The sequence below is a fragment of the Palaemon carinicauda genome, chromosome 1 (genome assembly GCF_036898095.1).
Source record: "Palaemon carinicauda isolate YSFRI2023 chromosome 1, ASM3689809v2, whole genome shotgun sequence".
NCBI lineage: Eukaryota > Metazoa > Arthropoda > Malacostraca > Decapoda > Palaemonidae > Palaemon > Palaemon carinicauda.
This window is the reverse complement of record NC_090725.1, coordinates 80,026,251-80,048,555: the sequence shown is the minus strand read 5'-3', so window position 1 is coordinate 80,048,555 and position 22,305 is coordinate 80,026,251. Positions and strand designations below refer to the sequence as shown.

Here is a 22,305-nt window from a genome sequence, read left to right as displayed (position 1 = left end):
GTTCATTTACCTGCCCACCCTCGCGCCCACTCGCCTGCGCGCCCGCGCGATCATCCACCTGCGCGCCCGCGCGATCATCCACCTGCGCGCCCGCGCGATCATCCACCTGCGCGCCCGCGCGACCATTCGCCTTCGCGCGACCATTCGCCCTCGCGCGACCATCGTTCGCGGCGAATTCCACAGCCGGTGGTAGCAGCAGGGACGCGTGCTCCTAGACGGCACTCGGGATCACCTCCATCCAAGCACAGGTTGGTAGTGCATGACGAAGACAGGTCAGTACAGCATTCTTCCCCACCTTCTTTTCAGGCAGGTACCGTCGTGTCCACTCCAAAGGATCGCCCGATCCCTTTCTCTTTAGCGAGGATTTCGGACTCTGTGTCCTTGGAGCAGCAGACTTGGTTTGGTCCGCTGGCACGGGCGTTAGTGAGGGTTATGAAACCAGCACTCGCCGGCCAGGGTAACAAACCAGCGGCTGTCTCTCCTACGCTGAAGAGAAAGAGAGGAGTGGACTTCGTGGTGACTTCCCCTAGGGCGAAGTTGGTTCCCAAGAGGTCGGTCTCGAGGGTCCCCTCTCCTGCACGAGTACTCTCTCCTTCTCCCGTGGACGAGGCCTTTCCGTCCTCAGGTGAGTCCAGTGGGGCGGTAGTCTTCCCCTCGGCACCAGAGGGGGAGACTTCGCTTCAGGCAGGAGAATCGTCTCGTGAGGAAGGGGTCCCTCGAACCTCGTTGTTGGGATCCTGTATCCCTCCCAGGAGGGAACCCAAGGATTCCAAGACCGTCCCTAAATCCTCTGCAAGGATTCGTCAGGAACCCACGACTACCCAGGGGAATGTCCACATATCACCCCAGGAAGAGATTCCTGGGGCAGGAGACTTCGCTGCCAGCCCGCAGGGAGGAGAACAGCAAGAGTCCGAACATGCCTTCTGGCAGGTCCTAAGCCTGATAAGGACACTTAACAGACTTACGGATCCAGTCATCGCCCCCCGTGAAGGCAAAGACACGATTCTGGATGAAGTGTTTGACGTTCGGAAGGCCCCTAAGACCAGTGCAGCTCTGCCCTGGTCTCGGGGGCTGAAGAGTGCCAGAGCTAGGGCCAACGCTCAGCTCGCACTTCTTGCTTCCTCCAGTCGTTCCTCTGCCGGGAACAAGCTTATCCCTCCTCCTCGCCTTCAGCAGAGGAGGTATTTCGAGATCCTGGGTGAGCACAACCTCGCTCTTCCTCTCCATCACTCTGTGGAGGAGCTGGCGAAGGGAGTTCCCCTGGAGAAACTCTCTGCCCGGCAGGTGTCGTTCTCGGCGGCAGAGATCCTTAACCACGAGAAGGTCGCTAAGTGTGCCATGCAGGCCACTTCGTGGCTGGACTTCTGGCTAGGATCTCTGGGCATCCTATTGCGATCGAGGACTTGTCCAAGGAGACCAATAGGAAGGCCCTAGAGACCTTCTTGCTCTCGGGCACCCGCTCCATCGAGTTTTTGGCGCACCAGGTTACCACCCTGTGGGCCAACTCGGTGTTGAAGCGTCGCGATGCTGTGTCCGAGAGATTCCATCCGAAGGTCCCCGCCGTAGATGTGTGTAGGCTCCGACATGCTTCCCTTCTGGGGGAGAGCCTGTTTGAGCCTCAAGACTTGGATCGAACGGCTGAGAGGTGGAGGAAATCCAGCACGGACTCCCTCCTCCACAGGGCCCTTACAACTCGGCCCTATAAGCCTCCAGCCCCCCCACAACAGCAGCAACAGCCTCGTAAGGCTCCCAAACAGGCACCGGCAGCTAAGAAAGTGGTGTCTAAGCCCCAGCCCTTTCCAGCCAAGGTCAAGAGGGTCGGTAAGTCCTCCAGGGGAGGCAAGACTCCTAGGGGTGGCGGCCGCGGCCGTAAGCCCTAGGGGTGGCGGCCGCGGCCGCAAGCCCTAGGGGTGGCAGTCCCCCTGCGTGTCCACCTGTGGGGGGATGCCTTCAGCGTTGCGTCCGCAGGTGGCAGCATCACGGGGCCGATGCTTGGACGGTCTCAGTGATCGGCCAAGGTTATCGCGTCCCGTTCACGTCATCTCAACCTCCCCTGACAGCGAATCCAGTGTCGTTGAGCTCCTATGCCATGGGATCGGCAAAGGGGCTGGCCCTTCAGGCCGAAGTCGAGACCATGTTCGAGAAGGGTGCTCTCCAGGAGGTCGTGGACGGCTCCCCAGGCTTCTTCAGTCGACTCTTTCTTGTAAAGAAGGCTACTGGAGGCTGGAGACCCGTCATCGATCTCTCAGCTCTGAACAGGTTTGTCAAACAAACCCGGTTCAGCATGGAGACAGCAGACACGGTCAGACTTGCGGTGAGACCACAAGACTTCATGTGTACACTGGATCTAAAGGACGCGTACTTCCAGATCCCAATCCATCCGTCTTCCAGGAAGTACCTGAGATTCTGCCTAGACAACAAGATCTACCAGTCAAGGTGCTGTGTTTCGGTCTCTCCACAGCTCCTCAGGTGTTCACCAGAATGTTCACCCTGATTTCATCTTGGGCGCACAGGAACGGCATTCGTCTCCTTCGTTACCTGGACGATTGGCTGATCCTAGCAGACTCGGAGTCGACCCTTCTTCGGCACCGAGACAGGCTTCTGGATCTTTGCCAGGATCTGGGGATCGTGGTAAACCTCGAGAAGTCCTCTCTGCAGCCGTCCCAATGACTGGTTTATCTAGGCATGCTAATAGACACCAATCTCCACAAAGCCTTTCCATCAGACGACCGGATAGCAAGGCTGAGGAGGGTGGCGGAGCCTTTCCTCAGGCAAAAAGAACTCCCCGCCCAATCGTGGTTGCGTCTCTTAGGCCACCTATCCTCCCTGGCCCGTCTGGTTCCAAACAGTCGCCTCAGGATGAGATCCCTTCAATGGCGGCTCAAGTCCCGGTGGAATCAAGGATCCTATTCCCCGGATATTCTGATCCCAATGGGGTCTCTGGAACAGACGGACTTGCGGTGGTGGCTGGCCGACGAGAACCTGCGGAAGGGAGTGAGTCTTCTCGTCCTCCCCCCGGAATTGACTCTGTTTTCAGACGCGTCAAAAGAAGGGTGGGGGGCGCACGTTCTGAACCAGAGGGCCTAAGGCCTTTGGTCAGAATCAGAAAAGTGCCTACACATCAACCTGCTAGAATTGAAGACCGTCTTTCTGGCTCTTCAGCAGTTCCAACGGTCCCTGGCGGGTCACTCCGTGGTGGTGATGAGCGACAACACCACGGTAGTGGCTTATATCAACAAGCAGGGAGGCACTTTTTCGCAACAGCTATCCCATCTTGCAGTAGAGACTCTGAGGTGGACCGAAACCCACTCGATAACACTATCAGCTCGCTTCATTCCTGGCAAGAGGAATGTGCTCGCCGACAGTCTGAGCAGGGCTTCGCAGATAGTGAGTACCGAGTGGTCTTTGGTTCCTCAGATAGCCAACAAAGTCCTGACTTTGTGGGGTTCCCCGACTGTGGACTTGTTCGCGACAGCCTTGAACTTCAAGCTGCCCCTGTACTGCTCACCAGTCCCGGACCCCAAGGCACTCTGGCAAGATGCTTTCCAGCAACGGTGGGACAACATCGACGTGTACGCATTCCCACCATTCTGTCTGATGAGAAGGGTGCTCAACAGGACCAGACTATCGGTCAACTGTTCCATGACTCTAGTAGCTCCGCTATGGCATCACGCGGAATGGTTTCCGGACCTTCTGCAACTCCTGACGGAACTCCCAAGGGAGCTTCCTCCACGACACGAGCTTCTCAGACAACCCCACTCCGGTGTCCCTCACAGGGCCGTAGCCTCGCTTCGGCTTCACGCCTGGAGACTATCCAGCGTCTCCTCGTGGAGAGAGGCTTTTCGCAACAGGTTGCGGAGAGAATGTCTCGGCACCTGCGAAGGTCCTCTGAGGGAGTCTACCAAGCGAAGTGGAGAGTCTTTTGTGGTTGGTGTCGTGGAAGGGGTATCTCTCCACTCGATGCCACTATTCCAGCAATAGCGGACTTCCTCGTGTATCTGCGAGAAGAAATGCTCCTTTCTGTCTCGGCGGTGAAAGGCTATCGCTCAGCCTTAAGCTTGGCCTTTAGATTGAAGGGCGTGGATATTTCTTCGTCGCTAGAACTCTCTTTACTCATACGTAGCTATGAGCTTACCTGCCCCCAGTCGGAAGTGAGACCCCCTCCTTGGAACGTGGTTCGAGTAATCAGGTCTCTCAAGAGACCTCCCTTCGAGCCATTACGCCAGGCCTCCGATCGCCACCTGTCTTGGAAGACGGCTTTCCTACTCGCCTTGGCCTCGGCCAAGCGAGTTAGTGAACTTCATGGTCTCTCGTACGACATCTCCCATTCAAGGGGATGGGGGGAGGTAACGTTCAGGTTCGTTCCTGAGTTTGTGGCCAAGACTCAGAATCCTGGAGTGCCGGATCCTCGGTTCGACTCTTTCAGGATCGCGAGTCTCCGTTCTGTAACAAACGACCCAGACCAGCAGCTACTATGCCCAGTGAGGTGTCTGAGGTACTACTTGAAGAGAACGGCTGCAGTCCGTCCTCATGTGCGAGCTTTGTTTGTGAGCACAGGCAGGACAAAGAGGAGGGTCACCAGGAACACCATCTCAGCTTGGATTCGAAGGGTTATCCACCATGCCCTGAATCCTGACCCTCCTCCGTCACGTCGCCCTCGGGCCCACGATGTCAGGGGTATTGCTACATCCCTGGCCTTCAAGAGAAACTTCTCTGTGACGCAGGTACTTCAAGCTGGGGTCTGGAAGCGTCAAACGACCTTCACAGCCCACTACCTGCAAGACGTGACCCACAGGAGCCTCGATACGTTCTCTATCGGCCCTGTGGTGGCTGCACAACAGCTGGTCTAACCTCAGGCTCCTTTTTGGACAAGTAGCAGTAGGTTGAGGGCGTTGTTACCCGGTTTTAGTCTGCGTGAATGAAAGAGTATGTCTGACCCTTACTTCTTTCTTCATTCTCCCCTCTCTAGGGGAAGCAGCATCCTGGTCCTCGCATAGCTGACCTCGACCTCTGCAGGTAACCCATGCTTCTTTGTGCTCCTAGTATTAAGCTTAATACTGTTGCGTCTCCCATACCCTGACGAGGTAGTATGGGGAACGTCCTATCCTAGAATTCCTATCTGAAGGTCTCAAGGTCAACTTCATAGGACGAGTCACACTCTCCTCCTCACACTGCTTATGTAGGCCACTCGTTCCTAGCGATGCTAGGAACCTGTGAGGTACAGGGGCTCCCTCTCTCTAGTGCTGCTCACTGAGGGATCGAGCCCCCGGGCAAGCCGAAGTCAGTAAGGCTGGGGACTTTCCACCCTTCCTAAGGGGTAAGTCACCCTTTGTAAATAGCGTGGTTTGTATTTCGGTTACGGAACAAATGACAAATTCGAAGATAATTTGTATTTTTCCTAACCATACAAACCTTAGCTATTTACACATATGTGCCCGCCATCCCTGACCCCCAAGTCAAGTCCTACCTCTAAGTGAAGTGAAGCAAGTCACCGGTGTGTGGAGGGGGGAGGGGTAGCAAGCTACCCTTCCCCACCCCCCGCTAACTAGCGCGGGTGTAATTAACCCTCGTTAAAAACTATTGGCTCGTCATTTCAGCTGCGCTAAAAGTAATACCCTTTGTAAATAGCTAAGGTTTGTATGGTTAGGAAAAATACAAATTATCTTCGAATTTGTCATTTTATCATAAAAACTCCATTTTCCAGTGAAGCAGGTTCTTCAAGCTGGGGTGTGGAAACGGCAAACCAGGTTCACATCCTACTACCTGCAAGACGTGACCCACAGGAGACTTGATACTTTCTCTATCGGTCCTGTGGTGGCTGCACAACAGCGGGTTTAAAACCTCAAGCTCCTTATTGGACAAGTAGCAGAAGGTTGAGGGCATTGTTACCCAGCTTTAGTCTGCATGAATGAAAAGGTTGACTGGCCCTTATTCTTTTCTTCATCATCCCCTCCCTTGGGGAAAACAGCATCCTGGGTTCTCTGCATAGCTGACTTCAAACCACTGCAGGTAAACCATGCTCCTTTGTGTTCCTAGTATTAATATTATACTGTTACGTCCCTATACCCTGACGAGATGGTATTGGGAAAGTTTTAATCTACAAGTTTCCATCTAAAGAACTTCAGAACAACTTTCTAGGACGAGTCACGCTTCCTCATACCTTCACACACAGCTTGCGTAGGCCGCAGACCTTGCGTAGCAAGGTTTTAGTGAGGTTCAGGGGCTCCTTATTTCCTGAGTGCTAACACTCAAATAAGGAGCCCCCAGGCAAAGCCAAAAGCCAGACTGGCTGGGACGTCCACCCTTCCTAATGGGTGATTCACCCCTATTAAATATTTTTGTTCCGTAAGCGAAATACAAACCACGCTATTTACATTGGGTTTACCTTTTAGCGCAGCTGAAATGGCGAGCCATTAGAATTTAACGAGGGTGTATTACCCCCGCGCTAGTTAGCGGGGGGGTAGGGGAGTGGTAGCTAGCTACCCCTCCCCCCCCTCACACACAGGTGAATGCTCACTTTCACTTTTGGCTCGGACTGGGACAGACGTCTCTGTCTTTGTCCTCGCTTGGCAGCCATTGTATGTTTTGTCTTTACTGTACTTAATCACTTACTTTTCTTTTACTCAATATATATGTAAACAGTTTTTCATGTTTGTATATATATTTGAGTATAGAAATTAGTAAGTTTCCTTTTCAGTGTTGTGTGTATAGTGTACGATATCTCCGTGGAGCCCTCGGCAGTTTAGGCCACCACGGTGTAATTTTATGGGTTGCGGTCGAGTTTGACTTCGGTCTTTCTCTCTCTCTCTCTTGAGGTCGTTCACCCTTTTACTACGTTTACTACGCCCCTTGTAGCTTCCTTCCCGTGGGGGGGGGGGGGGGGGTTGCTACGCCGTACGTTTTGTCTCAATTAGTTTATGAATCTAATTGTATTTGTTAATTTTTCAGCTTTGTAGAACGATTCCTTTCGGGGTTTTCGTTCTTTCTTTAGTGTTCATTCATTTTTAAATTACATAATTACATAGTTTCATAATTATAATTGTTATAATTTTGTTTTGGTTACAGCTCTCCTTCCGTGAGTGTAAGTGGTTGTGAGGGCATGTGCATGTTGTGTAATTCTTGTTCCTTTCCCTCGGGATTCCTCTTCGGAGCCTTCCCGGGGGAATGAATGTGTACTAATGATTTTTGTTTTATTTTTTTACAGTTTCCAATCTAGTTCGTTTCTGTAATATGGCAAAGGTGTGAGCTGTCTTGTTGAGGCCTGGGGATTCGGCTGTTGCTGCCTCCCCTTTGGATTTTCGTCAGGGGCGTGTCTCCTTCTACTGGAAGTACTCCCGTGACGATTGACAGCTCTCCAGTTCATTTTAGAACTCTCAGGAGGCTTGCCTCCTTGGGTGGGTAACTTTCCTTCCGAGGGAAGTTTTTCCTGTCCAGGCTTGAGTTTTTCCCCTTTTGGGGGGTTCTTCTCTTGCCTTTTTTTCGTGCGACTATGCTCTTGGTGCTGAGCGGTTGCACCTGCAGTTTCGCTCAAGGGGCTGGGCAACTGCAGGAGCCCCTCTTTGGAGGATTGCTCCTTTTAGGTCACTGGCTGGCCAGTCTCTTCTACGAAGTGTTTCTCTTTCGTTCGCAAGAGAGTACACTCATAGAGACTCCTCTTCGGAGGATTCTTCTGCTGCTGTTGCTGTTGGCTTCCTTCGCCGTAAGGCTCACCGTCCGCCTCGTCGTAAGGGCCTCTCATCTCCCTATAAGGGTGCTAAGAGGCGCCTTTTTGAATCTCCGTATGCCACCTACAACTCCTTTTTCTTGATCTTCCGCCCCTGGTGCAGATGGACAGCAGTCTGACCTCGTCTTCCGACGGGCAACGGTCTTCCCGACGGACAACGGTCTTCCCGACGGACGCCGGTCTCCCGGCGGACAGCAGTCTCCCGGCGGACAGACAATGGTCTTCCGACGGACATCAGTCTCCCGACGGACAACGATCCCTTCGGGGCAAAGGGTTGCCTCCCACGGGGGTTCTTCCCTTGCGTGTCAGGGTTCCCCTGCGCGCCCTTCTGCTCTTACGCTCCTGCTCAGTGTTAGCGCACAGGCGCTCTCCTGCTCATCAGCGCTTTCCTGTTCTCCAGCGCTCTCCTGTTCGCCAGCGCTCTCATGATGATCATCTCTGCTGTTCCTGTTGGTTCCTGTTACGCGCCCTGTGCGCCCACGTTCGCCCTCGCGATCTAGAACTTCGGTTCAGGTCTGGGTCAAGGACTCTTCTTCTACGCACAGGCTTCCACGCGTTGCCTTCTGCTCGCCAGCAATCACCAGCTCGCCAGCGACCTTAGACGCGTCAACGTTCACCTGCTCGTCAGCGATCTCCTACGCGTCAACGATCGCCATCGATCTGCCACGCGTGTCAGTTCCCCTGACCACCATCAGTAGCGATCTAGCGCTCGCCTGCTGTGGACCAAGATCTCCGGTAGCTGAGTCTTGCCGTAGATCTTCCTCCTGCTCGCCAGCGCTCACCTTTACTTCTGTCCTTCTGTGCGCCAGCTTTCTTCATTTGCCAGCGCACATCTGCGCGCCCTTCTTTGCCACGCACCAATGGGCGCCAACGGTTTTCTGACCGTCTAGGATCGCCTGATTAACAGCTTGCTTCAGCGCTCACCTTCCTGATGCACCTGCGCGCCTTCTGTTAGCGCGATGCGCGCTAACCATCACTAGTCTCACTCGCGTTGGCAATCGCCTACGCGCCCGCGCGACTCTTCACCTGCGCGCTAGCGTTTTGTTAACGCACCACCGCTCGCCAACGCGCCGTCGCTTGCCGACATGCCATCGCTTGCCGACGCGCCATCGCTTGCCAACGCGCCTTCACTCTCCTACGGGTTATCGCTCGCCAGAACGCGCCATCGCTCGTCAACGCGCCATCGCCCTCCTACTCGTCATCGGTCTCCCGACCGCCTGTGCTCACCCGACGTGTCCGCGTGAACCAACGGTGTTCCGTCACGCGAACCTACGGTGTTCCGTCGCGCGAACAGACGGTGTTCCGTCGCGCGAACCGACGGTGTTCCGTCGTGCGAACGTCGGCTTAATTCTTGCAGTATCCATTGCTCGTCTATGGGTTATCGCTCGCTGACCACCAGCTCTCGCCCTTCCTACCACGCTCGCCCTCCTTCTGCGCTCCTTCGCTCACCTTCGTTTGCGTTCCTGCGTGACCGTGCATGGGCGCTTCCACGTTTGCCTACGCGCAAATCATTGATTTACCATCGCGCGAGCTCCAGGGCGATTGCGACCGCGTTTCCCATTGGGGTCTTCACAGCATGGCCAGCCTGGCGAGTCTTCTGGAGCGTATTTCCAGAACACGGCCTCACCCCGTAAACGCAGAGCATGGCACATGCAAGAATAAGAAGAATCTTCAAGGAGGTCTGAGCAACATTCTTCTTTCCAGAACCTGGGTTAGCCCTTCCCCGTTATTCCCTGGAAGGATTTTTGGCGGGGGGCTTTCCGTTCGAGATTTCTCCATTGGCCAAGGGGTGACTGTTTACCCCTTCCTCTTCTCCATCTCGTGAAAGGGGCTTATCAGGTCCTTTCCCTCCTCGGTTACGACCCGAGGTTTGGTTCAAGGCAGCTACAGGAAGGTCATGGGTACTTTCCTCCTCTCGGGCTCAAGCACCTTGGCGTTTCGTCGTCAAGTATCGAACTTGCGGGCAAGCTCGATGTTGGACCATCTGGACGCAATGACCAGGGGCTTCCTTTCGGGTGTCTCATCCGTGGATGTCGACAACCTCAGACACCCTTCCATCCTTGAGAAGAGTTTGTTTGTGCCCAAGGACAGAGACATAGACAGCGGCTGTGCGGAGGAAGTCGACTTCCGTTTTCACTCCTCCAAGGCGCTTTCTTCCAGACCCTGCAGGGCTCCAGCGCCTCTTTCTTTCAGCCACGTCGGCTTAAGTTATCGGACCGGCTACGACAACTGAGACAAGGTATCCAATTGCAGTTACCTCCTGTCAGGAACAGATGGCACGGGAAGCTCTCCCGGGGGGGGGCATAGTCCTAGAGGGAGCGGTAGAGTTCACGAACTCCAGGATTGGCACCTCCCCCTTGCAGGTTTCACGCTGGGAGGATGCCTAAGGTTACTCATCCGGATGACAGCTTCCCGATGCCCATTCCTGCACGATCTCTGTGATCAGCCAAGGATATCGCGCCTGCCGTCTCTGTCAGCGAATTCAGTGTCTCTGAACGTCTATGCCATAGGGTCGGCAAGAGTTTGCCCGTTTGGGCAGAATGATCCATGCCTTAGGAGAAGGTCCTCCATAGGATCATCGACGGCTTCACCCCCGGCTTCTTCAGTCGATCCTTTCTTGTAAGAAAGTATCTGAGACGGGAGTTCCGTAGTCGACCTCTCAGCCCTGATCAAGTTTGTCGAACAAACTTCGTCCAGCGTGGAACAGCAGAATCGATCAGACTGGTAACGAGGCGACAGGACTCCTTAGGCCCTGGATCGGAAGGACGGGTATTTTCAGTTTCCATTCCATTCATCTTCCAGGAAGCTCGTGGAATTCAGCCTAGACTGCAGGTATTCCTGCTTAAGATGCAGTGTGGCGATCCCGCCGTGGCATCGCAGGTTTTTTTCCCCAGAGAACTCTCCCTGCTTTCCTCATGGCCGCTCAGGTGCAGGCTTCCGCCTCCTTCGCCTTTTGGAGGTCTGGTCAACTCCGGTAGGTCGGGTTCGACCTTCTTCAGCACCGGGACAAGCTTCCGGATGCTTACCATGAGTGGGGGTTCATGGTATTTTGCTAGGAGCCTTCTCTTCTTCTGCCTCAGCATCTGGAGTATCTAGCCATGATACTGAGTCAACGGCCTTACCACGTTGGAAACCCCACTTCTCGTCCGTCCAGCGAGGTTAAGCAACGTCGGTTCTGGTCGGTACTTGGATGGGTGACCACCTGGGGATGCCAGATTCTGTTGTCACCTCCTCCGAGCCTTCCCTTTAGTTGACTGTGGCAAGGCTGAGGAGAGTCGCAGTACCTGTTCTCAGTCAAGCAGAGCTTTCAGCCCTACCTTGGAACGTCTTCTAGTTCTCTCTTCCTCATTGACCCGTCTATAGTTCCGAACGGTCGCCTCAGGATAAGTTCCATGTGGGGCGGTCCAAGTTCCGGTGGTTTCAAAGCAACGATTAACCGGACTTTCTGGCCCTATGGGACCAGCGGAACGTTAGACCTGCAATGGGTGTTGACCTATGGAACCTCTTGATGGGAGTGGATATTCTCGTCCTTTCCCCACATTTTTGATGATGTTCTCGGACTCGTCAAAGAAAAGGGGGGGGGGGGGGGCATGTTCCGGTCAGGACCTGAAGGATACCTCTCCATCATTCAGGCAGGCTTAGGGGCCGTAGTCTGGCCCCTCTACAGATCCTACAGCTCCTGCCGAGTCGCTCCTTGCGCGTCGACTTCATGGTTCTGGCGTGTTCTAACCAGCAGGGGACGCATTTTCACACCTTCGCATCTTGCAGTAGAGATACCGAGATGAGTTGAGATACTCTCAATACCACCATCGGCTCTCTCATTCCAGGCAGAGGAATGTTCTCTCCGTCTATCCGAGCAGAGCCTCGTAGAGAGAGAGTACCTGGGGGTCTTTGGCCTTGAGTATCCAGCAAGTCTTGGTCTGGGGGACCTGATCGCGACAGCTTGGAACTTCAAGCTTCCGGTGTTCTTCCCCCCAGTCTCAGACCCCGAGACTCTGGCAAGATGCATTCCGGTGATGGTGGGACAACGTCGATGCCTGCGTCTTCCCTCCTTTGTTGTCTGTTGAGAATGGGTCTCAACAAGACCAGGTTGTCTGTCAACCTTTCAATGGCCCTGAGAGCTCCACTGGGACTATGCGCAGAATGGTTTCCGGACCCTCTGCTTCCCCTGACGGAACTCCTGGGAGAGCTTCTCCCACGGCACAGGCTACTCAAACAACCACACTGCAACATATTTCACGAGCCGGGGCGTCGCTTCGGCTTCATGCCTGGAGACACTACGCCTCCTCCTCAAGAAGAGACAACCCGCTACAGTCGCGGGACAGAGGTCGCGTCATCTGCAATAGTCATCCGCAGGGGTCTTCCAGGCGAAGTGAAGAGTCTTCGGTGGTTGGTGTCGTGGGAGATATACCTCTTCCCTTGAGGCCTCTTCTTCAGCAATAACGATCTTATTGCCTTTCGGCGGGAGGAAACTCCTTTCCGCTCTCGGCAATGAAGCCTGTCGCTCAACCTTTCCATGACCTTCAGGCTTAAAAGGAATAACTTTTTCCTTCCCGCTGGACCTTTCCTCGCTCATGGGAAGCTGCGAACGTCCCTGCCCTAGTCGGAGTGAGACCTCCAACTTGGAGCATGGCTCGGACTTTCTAGTCCCTTAAGAGATCTTCTCAAGACCTTTTACGTCAGGCCTCTGATCGTATTCCGTCTTGGGTCTCCTGCTCACTCTGGCCACGGCCAGTGTGTAAGCAATCTTCTTGGTCTCGTACGACTCCGCCCTTTCTAAGGAATAGGGGAAGGCAACATTCAGGTTCGCTCCTGAGTTGTTGGCTAGACTCAGAATCTTGGGGTCCCGGCCCTTCGGTCCAATTCCTTCAAGATTTCGAGTCACCATTCTGTATCTGATGTCCCAAAACCTTCTTCTTCTTGCCAGTAAAGGAATCGAGAGGTTAGCTTTGGGAACAGCTGCAGTTTGTTTCAGTTGCAGCCGGTTTGGGAGCACAAGAAGGACACGGGGGAGAGTCACCAGTATACCTCTTCAGCTCCAGACCCTCCCCCATCACGTCGCCCTACAGCACGATGTCAGATACATCGCAACGTCCCTCGCCTTCGAGTAATACTACTCTGTGACGCAGGTGCTACAAGCTGGAGTCTGGAAGCGTCTAATGACCTTCGCAGCCCGCTTCCTGCAGGGCGTGACCCACAGGAGTTTCGATACGTTTTCTATCGCTCTGTGGTGGCTACACAACAGCTGGTCTAACCTCAGGCTCCTTTTTGGATAGGTAGCAGAAGGTTGAGGGCATTGTTATCAGGTTTTAGTCTGCATGAACGAAAGTATGTCTGGCCCTTACTTCTTTCTTCATCATCCCCTCTACTGGGAAGCAGCATCCTGGTTTCTGCATAGCTGACCTCGAACCTCTGCAGGTAAACCATGCTTCCTTGTGTTCCGAGTATTGAGTCAATACTGTCGCGTCCCCCATACCCTGACGAGGTGGTATTGGGAACGTCCTAACCCAGAGTTTCTACTGGAACTCCAGGTCAACTGCCTAGGATGGGTCACACTTCTTCCGTCACACACAAGCTTATATAGGCCACACGGTTCCTTGCGGAGCAAGGAACTTGTGAGGTGCAGGGTCTCCTTATCTCGAGTGCGACTCACTCGGATTCTGAGTCCCCGGGTAAAGCCAAAGCCAGTATGGCTGGGGACTTTCCACCCTACCTAAGGGGTAAGTCACCCAATGTAAATAGCGTGGTTTGTATTTCGGTTACGGAACAAATGACAAATTCGAAGATGATTTGTATTTTTCCTAACCATACAAACCTTAGCTATTTACACATATTTGCCCGCCAGCTCTGTCCCCCAAGACAAGTCCTACCTCTAAGTGAAAGTGAGCATTCACCTGTGTGTGAGGGGGGGAGGGGTAGCTAGCTACCACTCCCCTACCCCCCCGCTAACTAGCGCGGGGGTAATACACCCTCGTTAAATTCTAATGGCTCGCCATTTCAGCTGCGCTAAAAGGTAAACCCAATGTAAATTGCTAAGGTTTGTATGGTTAGGAAAAATACAAATTATCTTCGAATTTGTCATATTTTATGAATAGAACTTACCTGGCAGTTATATATATATATAGCTTAGTCTCTGACGTCCCGGCAGAATTTTTCAAAAATCACGGCAACCGCCGTGTGATGGTTGTGCGGTTAGGTGGTTAACAACCCTTACAGGGTGGTACTTTGAATCATTCCTGTTTTCTGTTCCTCAGATCATCTCTGCTGGCCGGATCGACAACATCGTTGGTCCGCCATTAGAGTTTTTCGTTTCGCTTTCCCTGTGTCGCTGTACCGGACTTATTTTTGGTGAAGTACATTGATTTTGGGGATTTGAAATACAAACCACACTATTTAATAGGGGTATTACTTTCGGCGTAGCTGAAATGACAAGCCATTAAAATTTTAACGAGGGTTTACTACCCATACCGTTAGTTAGCGGGGGTAGGGGAGGGTAGCTTGCTAGCCTCCCCTCACACACACCTGTGCTTGAGCTCACTTTGCTCTCGGCTCTGATGGTAGTTGGACGTGTCCGCTTTCATCCTCGCTGCTCATTGGCAGCCATTAATGCCTTTTTTTTAAATATAAAACTTACCCGCTGGTTATATAAGAATGGCTAAAGTCTCCTGACGCCCCGGCAGAAATTTCAAAATCTCGCGCAGCTATGGCAGATATGCCAGGTGTACACCAGCGCCCTCGCGGTACAACAGGTAGAACTATAACCACAAGCCTCAGATCTTTTTCTGCCGCCATAGCTGGCTGTACTATTGGAAATTCTCTCTCGTTTTCTTACTCTGTGTAGACGTTATTTGGTGATGTACTAACGTTTTTTGAGTTTGGGCTTTCGCTTATTTGTTTTATTTGATCTGTGATCACATATTTATAACTTGAAAGGTAGAATTAGAAGGTTTATCAACCTATTTTAAACCTCATTAAAGCATAGGGCGGGATGTAAACATCTCGTCCATTGATGACGTCACAGCCTTTTTCGTAGGCTAAAACTCTGTCTTGCTTTTTTACAAAGAATGATAAGTGAATACTTTCTTTTGAAACATCAAGTTATAAATTGAATCAAAGGATTATTATTTTGAGAAAATTTTATCCTTTTATTAGTTTTTTCTTTAGGTGATCTTCGATCTGATTGCAAAGATTAACTAGCGTTCAGTTTATTTTAGTTACGCAGTTGTCTTTATCGTTACAGTATTACAATATTTTGTAGCAATTTTTATGAATAGTACATTCTTCTTCTCAAGTTTTTAAGTTGTACTATGTAAAAGGAACATTTTAGTTTGAGATTAATTGGTTCTTTCAGTATTTTTCCTTAGTCAGAGATTAATGAAATTTACAATTCAGTTAATGTTTATACGATGCAGTTTTCTTTACAATCGATGTAGCGCACGATTCTATGTAAAATTGTTCGTATATTAATTGTAGTTGTTCCAATGGGTACGAGTGATGATTCGTCTTTTATTGGAACCCCTTAAGCTGAGGGTTTATTTTGATTTATAAATATTATATTTATTAAGGTAATATTTGATATTTAATATTTTGTTGTGTTTATATGGGATTCGGTACTTTTGCATTCCCATTCAAACCATTGACAGAATTATAAGTCTCTCCCTACGGAGTTCATTTCGTTTGGGTTTCAGGTAATTATGAAACTATCTATTTACCAAAGAGTAAAGTGCAAATTTTTTAGTGCTAAATTATGCTGTGTATTTTATTCAGTGGAGAGTGCTTCTATTCGGACCTGTCGTTATCCTAACCTTAGACCTCTGTCGAGCTCCCGGACTCACGGGAGAAGTTAAGTTGAACGGCGAAAGGAATCGAGAGGGTAACCAGGCGTTACAGTCTTTTAAGACCCGAACAGAAGTCTTCTCGTGCGTTTTCTGTCGATCACTAGAACGCTCACCCTCGCTATAGATAAAGCGAGGTATTAGTGTTTTCAAACATAATACGCGTGCTTCAGGCGCTAAGCTGAAAACAAAATTAGATTCGTTCTGCGTGTGTTATGTTTCATGCGGCACGGATGTAGTTCTGCCGTCTTCACCTGATGGGTGTTGTCTCTCGACAGTGGCAACCGCTAGGGATCGACGAAGATAATGCTGAATACGTTTCGCCTATGGTTGATCCTTGATATTTGCTGTTAGGCATGAAACAGCAACTACTGTATCTTTGTTTATGCAGTCTTTTCAGCCTGCTGTTAACAGTGCGGTTGGGTGTCTCGATTCCGGTCTTTGACACGGTCGCACAGGCGACGTGTCTTTTACGGTGAGCATTCGTTGTCGCACAGGTGCCCTGCCAACCGCAATGTTCAACGGTGGGAGAAAGTGGATGCATTACTTCGATTTCCTGCTCAACGCAAACCGACCGCTCATAGCGCCTAGTATCAGTCAATCCAGGCGCACCGACGTTCGCCAGGCAGCAGAGCCGGCGAAGCGTCATCGGAACGGTGCGGCAACGGAAGCGGAACGTCAATGGAAAGGAGCGAAGCGCCACGTCAGTGTGGACGTTTCAGCGTCAGTGTGGACGCTTCAGCATCAGTGTTGACGCTTCAGCGTCAGTGTGGACGCTTCAGCGTCAGTGTGGACGCTTCAGCGCCAGTGTGGACGATTCGCTACCTATGACAATAGACTTTGATGTCTACTTGACCATGACCGTCTAGTGTTGAGTTATTGTTGCTCCAGGCGCTATATTAAGAAATAAATCTTAACTAGAAAGATATTATATTCTCGTACCAAGGCCTACTGGGGTAACTCTTGGTTGGGAGAACTAGAATTAAAACCTCTAAGCATTGAGGTCTGAAGGAGTGGATTCCTAAGAATCAAGACTTCTCTTCCTAGGATAGAGATTGTAAGAGGAAGGGAATAACTTTCAGAAACTCATGAGAAATTTTCTGAAGAGTTTCCCTTTTATTTTTTACCTGCTGCTCCTCGTTCCGACTTCAGAGTTTTCGATAGTTGAGTTGATGGTGTCTCTATTTATTTTATTTTTATTACTAGCCAGGCTACATACAACCCTAGTTGGGAAAACAAGATGCTTTAACTCAAAGGGCTCCTTTAAGGAAAGATGGCCAGTAGATTAATAGAAAAGTAAATAAATAAATAAACATTAAATCATTCTCAGAAAAATAACGATCTTTACTGTAGAGATTGATGCAGCGCCTACAGCTACAACACCAGGAAGGGCATTAAGGCCTTTATGAGAATAGAACGTAAAAGTATATCTCCCACCATGGGCAGATCTTTTATGATTTAACGTCTTATGTTTTACACCGCTCTTGTTAGTAACTAGTAAACATAGCACAGTGCACTGGAGGAGGTGTTTGTTCGTGTTCACCTTGCCCCTAGTCCTATACCTCTTCCTTACGTTCCAACCCCTGGGAGGAAGGAAGGTCGGTAGGCTGAGGTACTGCTCGGACCTCGTGCATTAAACGTATGTTCCGCCGAGCGATACTGTTGATGCAGTCCAAGACGTTCTCTCTCCACTTTGGAATGATGAAGTAAAGCTCTTTTCTTTGCCTACGATTGTTGAACTATGACATCACAACCATGTGACATAGTATCTTGAAAAGAGCAAAGTTGGAATGTCTTGAAGCAATCAGTTCGTCATCGCTATGTTATCAAGTATCTTGTAACTTTTTTGCGTATTAGGACGCAGTTCCCTGACGAGAATGACGTTCTACGTTTTCCCTGTTTACCAGACTAGGAAGTTACTCGTCATGTATGCACGCGAACAGAACTTACCCTTACAGCAGATGTGTTGTGATGCTTAAACGGGAAGCAATCGAGTGTGTTTTTTTCTTCCACGCGAGAAGCGGAAGCGAGACAAGTCACATACAATCCTAGCTCTTCCTCTGGAATCTGACGTACTTTCAGGGAGAAAAGAGTTTGTCCTCGTCGAAGGACGCAAAACCTAAACTTGGTAGTCACCAATCAATATGTCCAAGACCTTTCAGGAGTCGTATGTTTTCTATAACTTATCCTGCAGTAACTCATGTTCGCCGGAACTTTTTTCTTTTCGGAAGAAGGCGACGTGTCAGCACCAAAATAATGTAAGACACATAGTTCTTCGAGAGAAAAGGTGCTCAGTTTGCTTCTGTTCACACTTCTTCTCCCACAGTTTGGGGAAATGTCTTTTACTTTCTTCTGGGGTCTAGCGATTACTGCTGACGGCATCTCACAGCATTGGATACGTTCTGGTCGCGCACAAGGCGCGCTGTACTGGAAATGTCATAAGGACTCTCCCAGGTTGCTCACGGGACTGCGGTTGATGATCTCTCACAGCCTTCGCTCACGCTTGAGTTGGCGCACACGCTGCCCCGCGAATGTAGGTTTGGTCTGAGCTAAAAGAGATCAATTTCCTCTCTTTTTAGCGTTTACGATTCTCGGGGGGGGGGGGGAATTTTTTCCTAAAAGAGTCTTAAAGACTACCATAGACCAAAGAAATGGTTTTCTGTTAGTATCAGACAGCGTAGTTCTCCAATACTCAGCAACACATCCTCGCAGAGATATGCTCGTGTTACAAGAAGCGTTAGAGCGGACGCTTGTAGCAGTCTGGTTTCTTTCTTGCGGCAGACGTCACGTAGACACAGACACTAATTCTGATCTCTTCCTTACGCAGTCACAGACGCAGATGCCAGTCTGGTCGTATGTTGGACGCTGACAGTCAAAGTTGATCCTTTCAACAAGTTGTCCACAACTTGTTTTCAACGAATTATTGGTATGAAAGGTATAATTGTTAGATTTTGCTGGGTTCCGGCACACGTAGATGTGTCTGGAAATGAGAAGGCAGATTCACTGGCAAAGAGTGCTGCAGCTGAGTTGCTACCAAGAAGATATCCTATTCCCAGTAATGATTTTTTACCTACAATTGAGAATTTTATATACATATTAATTGGCAACAGCATTGGGATAGTTTACTTGAAAATAAGATGAGGAAAATAAGTAATGTTATACAGAATCCACTTGGAGGTATAACGTCATGCCCTGAAAGTGGGAGACTACTCTTTGTCGTCTCCGTATTGGTCACACTCGGATGACACATAAGTTTTAGCTGGCTGGCCAACATCAATCGTATTGCGACGAGTGTTTGGTGCCTTTGACAGTGAAGCATTTGTTAACCAAATGCCCCACATATAATAGTGAGAGAAATAGATATCTGTTTGAGGCTCAATGTGAGGATGGTAGGTTCATCCTTGCCCAGATTCTTGGACATGATGTGTCCTACCATGGTAGTGGTATTTTTAATTTTATTTCAGAAGCAGGTCTTCTGAAAGGTATTTAACTTTTAAAATGACGTTAATGACCTTAGATGTCAGGATACCAGAAAACCTTAAATCAATCAATCTATCAATATTCTCTCTTGGGGAAAGCAGCATCATGGGTTTTCTGTACAAGCTGACCTCAAACTACTGCAGGTAAACCATGCTTCCTTGTGTACATAGTATTAAGTTCATACTGTTGCATCACCATACCATGGGGAGGTGGTATTAGGAAAGTCTTGGTTGCAACAGTTTTTCCTACAAAGACTCAGAATAACTTTACCTGGACAGTCACACTATTAATATCTCAACACACAGATTGCGCAGGCCGAAGACCTTGTGTAGCAAGGTTTAGCGAGGTGTAGGGATTTCTTATATTCGGTACAAATCTATTCAAAATAAGGAGCCACTGGGTAACCAAAAATCCAGTTTGGAAGGGACGTCCATCCTCCTAATGGTTGAGTCGTCCCTTAATAAATAGCGTAGGTTTGTATTCCAGTTACGAAACAAATGACAAATTCGTAGATGATTTGTATTTTTCCTAACGTTACAAATATTTAACTATTTATACAAACTTACCCGTCAGCCATATACCCTTTGAAGTCCTACCTCCAAGCAAAGTGAGCTAAATCACAGGTGTGTGAATGGGAGTGGTAGAAAGCTACCCCCGTGGTACCAAGCTACCCCTGTGGTACCGCTAACTATCGTAATAGGTAGTTAATCTCGTTAAAATTTTAATGGCTCGTCCTTTCAGCTTCACTGAAAGTAATATCCCTAAAAGAACTAGAGGTTTGTATCGATAGGAAAAAATACAAATTATCTACGAATTGGTAATTTTTCTATATAAATCAGCATTCCTTTATTAGTAGAGCTTTTTCCGTATTTTACCATAATAGTACCTTAAAACTTTCCTACATACCAGTTATAGGCCTAGCATAATTATTTTTAGGGGCTGTATAAAGTTGGTTTGGATAGGCATAAACTTTCTTATTACTTGTCTAATCTATTTTCGACGTAATATTCAATCATTAAATATTCTGTAAGTTCATTGTACGTTTTTTCCATAGAGAATACAAGCACACACAGACATTGCCTTATATATATATATATATATATATATATATATATATATATATATATATATATATATATATATATATATATATATATATATATATATGTATGTATGTATGGGTGTGCTTGTGTGTATACTGTATGTATATAATTTTGTGTCTGTGTGTATATATATATACATATATATATATATATATATATATATATATATATATATATATATATATATATATATATATATGTATGTATGTATGTATATATGTGTATATATATATATATATATATATAGAGAGAGAGAGAGAGAGAGAGAGAGAGAGAGAGAGAGAGAGAGAGAGAGAGAGAGAGAGAGAAGGGTTGATAAGTATGATGTCATACATTAGTCACAACTCGCATGAGAGAGAGAGAGAGAGAGAGAGAGAGAGAGAGAGAGAGAGAGAGAGAGAGAGAGAGATGCGTGTTGATAAGTATGATGTCATACATTAGTCACAACTCGCATGAGCTGGTTTCAGTTACCTTACCGTGTACTTATCATTATCGTCTATTCTGAACACAAAGAAATCTTTGATGTTCGAATAACCCAAAGTACAAGTATCGGAGTATCGATAATTTAAGTTAATTTTTGGATTGGCTGATACCGATACCAAGTATCGGAGTATCGATAATTTAAGTTAATTTTTGGATTGGCTGATATCGATACCAAGTATCGGAGTATCGATAATTTCAGTTCATTTTTGGATTGACTGATACCGATACCAAGTATCGGAGTATCGATGATTTAAGTTCATTTTTTGATTGGCCGATACCGATACCAAATACTCATGGCAGTTGTGTCGTGACAGTGGTCGACACCGATACTGATACTGAGAAAAAAAGGCCGATACTATCGGCACATCTCCATTTTACAGTATAAATATATATATATATATGTATATATATATATATATATATATATATATATATATATGTATGTATGAATATAGGTATGCATATATTTACAGTATGCATATATGTATGTTTATATGCATATGTATATTTATGCAAATACATGTATATATATGTATATTTGTATATATAAATACACATATATATATATATATATATATATATATATATATATATATATATATATATCGTATATGTATACATGTATATACATATATATATATCCATATGTATATATATAAATATATAATGTACATGTATAAATATATATATATATATATATATATATATATATATATATATATATATATATGTATATATTTATATATATGTATTTATACACATGTATATACGTTTTCCTGTGATTTTTACGCATATATATATATATATATATATATATATATATATATATATATATATATATATATATATATATATATATATATATATATATACACACACACACATTTGTCGCTGCACATTGGTGATGGTGGGAGACTTTTGTCTTGATTGCAAACAGCAAATGAACCTAGCGTGGGTGGCCGTGACAAGTACAGCTTTGCTGATCATGACAATACAACAAACCCTTTCCCCACGTTAAGGTATCCCCACGAGTAAGGGATGTTTGAAATTAACAAGTCCTCGGCAATATGAAGAATATGAAGAATATCTAAATTAGTTACCTTAGTAATAACACATTTTGATAACTTCATCTGGTTCTATATGTTGTAATTGTAATTAAGTATAAATTAATCCCTCCTGTACAAGGAAAGCTTATTAATAATGTTAAAGAACTATGTATAAAATGCCAGACTTGTTATCGGGGGTGTAGCTCAGTGGTAGAGCATTCGACTGCAGATCGAGAGGTCCCTGGTTCAATCCCGGGCGCCCCCTTGTGAAAGTTTAGTGCGGCGAAGTTTTGTGATATGTTTTGCTCCAAAATCATCAATATTCTGAAGTCGTGTTTGCATGATAATGACGATGAAGAGCTATTAAATGTTAAAGAAATCAACGATGATAATGACGGCAAAAAATTCGCCCCCTCATGAAAGTTTAGTGCGGCTAAGTTTTGTAATATGTTTTGCTCCAAAATCATCAATATTCTGAAGTCGTTTTTATATAATAATGATGAAGAATGCTAAGTGGAAAAGAAATCAACGATGATAATGACGGCAAGAAATTGTAAACTTTAGATTAGCTCTTATTCTGGTGAAGATAAAAATAAATGGAAAGAGGTAGGTTTAATGCTGCCAGCTATCTAATA

At 47.8% G+C, this 22,305-nt stretch overlaps 1 non-coding gene and 1 pseudogene across 1 annotated transcript; both read left to right on the top strand.

Moving 5' to 3' along the window:
• Positions 1-10,831: 10,831 nt before the first annotated feature.
• On the top strand, positions 10,832-10,950 carry LOC137659368 (5S ribosomal RNA; annotated as a pseudogene).
• Positions 10,951-21,863: 10,913 nt separating this feature from the next.
• Positions 21,864-21,935, top strand: TRNAC-GCA (transfer RNA cysteine (anticodon GCA)). The gene has a single exon. It is a non-coding gene; the product is annotated as a tRNA-Cys (tRNA).
• The last annotated feature ends 370 nt before the right edge of the window (positions 21,936-22,305 follow it).